Below are 2,221 nucleotides of genomic sequence, written 5' to 3' on the forward strand. Positions count from 1 at the left end.
CCGAGCAGGGGAGCGCCCCGGGATGTTCCGGCGGCCCGGAACGCGGGCAGCGGCAGCCGCGGCCGCGCCGTGAGGGCGGCGGAGCTCGCGGGACCCGCGGTGAGTGGGGCCCGGGCGGGCCAGGGGCGGGCGGGGCGCCCTGGCGCCAGAGCTAAGTTCGGCCTTCGGGCTCGGCTTCTGGCGCCAGTGGCTGGCTGGAAGGAAGCTGGGTTCCGCCTCGGGGGCCGTGGCGCCCCGAGCCCCCGTCAGCGGGGGGCACCCACGCTCGGGCGCTTGGGTGACTCAGCTGCGACCCGGCCACGCGGGGGCGCTCCGGCTGCGCCCCGGGGCAAAGCCGGGAGGGTGCGGGAGGAGGGTGGCGCCCCTCGGGGTTCGAGCCCAGCTGTTTAGGGACTCGCCTACCTTCCCCGAGGAGTCTGGGGGCGTCCGGAAGGTAGAGTCCCCGCCACTGTAGTAGCTGCCGAAGACTTGGGGTCGGGCTGGCCCTTGGCCCCCGCACCCTGCTCTCAACCTCCAGTACCCCCGCCCCAGAGCCCTGCCGGAGAGCCAGCTCCCAGCCCAGAAGAGGGAACGAAGGGAGGGAGTGGAGCTGGGCAGCTTCCCAGAAGTCGAAGTGTGTTTGCAAACTAGTTTTTTTTTTTTTCCGCAAAATCTGTCTGGCACCTGTGTGGTTAAGGGGGTGGGGTGGGGGGACATGGGGAGAGAGAAAGAGCGAGTCTCCTGCTTCCTTTCCTTTCTCCGCAGCCCTGCTTTTCTGAGAATAGAGGTGTCTTACTCCCCTCTTCTCATCCCATTCCCCAGCCCCGCCCTCCGCCCCCCCCCTTCCTTGGACAAACTCCCCGGCAGGGCCTCCTTTAAGGGGGCTGTGATTTGCCCAAGATCAGGAAGGGGAACTGGAATCCAGGGCTCTGGTAGCCAGGCTCATGCTGATGCCAGTGATTCTCCCAGCCCTGTTATGTATTTGGGGAGAGTGACACCAGCAAGGGATCTGGGAGAATTACAAGCGGCCTTTTGTTTTGTCTGCCCTTAGTTTTTGCTTGCCTTAGGGGTGTGGGCTGTCACCCATGGGTGGAGTGCTTTTTCTGTTCCTTGGGCCCCCCACAGCTTCAGTAACTGGGGGGAGGAACCCCTTTGTAACCTTCAGCAGCTGCTGTGGCCAGTCTTGCTGGGGCCTGAATGGTGAGCTGGGGGACCACTCCTCCCACTCCCAGTCTCCCCCGCTTATCTGTAAAATGGGCTAATGGTCAAGGACCTGTGTGCCAGGAAGGCAGGGTGCAAACATAAGGAGTGGTTTTATTGCAGTCCCTCTGGCATAGGGCCCAGTGTGTTCTGGTACTGCCCCAGGCCTCTGTGGGAGGGGCAGGTCTGGCCAAGGAAAGAACCAGGGACTAAGAATATTGACAAAGGGATTCTCCTTGCCCTCTGCCACTTCCTGTGTGTGTGTGCCTTCTCACTCGCTGGGCTCAGGGGTTTTTTCCATCTGTAAAATGAAGCACACTATGACACATTCCAGTTTATAGGGTTCCTGGGAGGCTGCAACCAGAGAACAGGGGTTCTGCAAAGTGCAGTGTGCTTCATGAATGGCATGTGCAGTGTTTCAAGGTACCCCCCACCCCGCCCCGGGGCCGTGAAAAATTAAAAACTCAGGGAGAAGAGGGCCAGGGATAGAGCCTCAGTGTCTCTACCTGTAAAGTAGTAAGAATGATACTCTGTATACCTTTGTCATCTTTTAGGGTAATTGTGTATTTATTTAAAGGGAGTTGTGAGGATTAGACGACAAAGGGGTCATGTGCCATCGTTGTGACTCGTCTGGTGACAAGCACTCGGTCACTGTTAACTGTCAGTGTTGTTATTCCTGGGAATATCCGTAAGCCTGATGAGGGCATTTAGGATTCCTTCTGGGGTTTTCTCAGGCCAGACTCTTCTCCCTTCTCCTGCATCCTTCTTGGAGAGAAGAGTAAGAGCCAAATGTCAGGCTTCTGGACTGTTCAAAGTGCAGAGTCCCGAGTGGGCAGGTTCTGCCCAACAGAGGAGGACACTGTGAGGGATGGTAGATCTGATTATGTTCCCATTTTAAGGAGTGACAGAAAACAAAGAACATTCTCAGAGCAGGGAGCATTGTCCCCAGGCAAGGTCCCCTACTGAGAAGCCCCCAGCCCAGGGCCAGGGTCCCAGCTGCACCGCCCCCCCCCCCCCCCCCCCCCCCCCCCCCCCCCCCCCC

At 59.6% G+C, this 2,221-nt stretch overlaps 1 protein-coding gene across 3 annotated transcripts in view; it reads left to right on the plus strand.

Moving 5' to 3' along the window:
- Window positions 1-2,221, plus strand: part of CPNE2 (copine 2) — a 44,486-nt gene continuing 42,265 nt past the window's right edge. For all 3 annotated transcript variants that reach the window (XM_059383873.1, XM_059383875.1, XM_059383876.1), the window contains exon 1: window positions 1-99. The gene's annotated coding sequence lies outside the window, so the exon portion shown is untranslated. The remainder of the gene's footprint in view (window positions 100-2,221) is intronic.

The sequence above is a fragment of the Mustela nigripes genome, chromosome 17 (genome assembly GCF_022355385.1).
Source record: "Mustela nigripes isolate SB6536 chromosome 17, MUSNIG.SB6536, whole genome shotgun sequence".
Lineage (NCBI taxonomy): Eukaryota > Metazoa > Chordata > Mammalia > Carnivora > Mustelidae > Mustela > Mustela nigripes.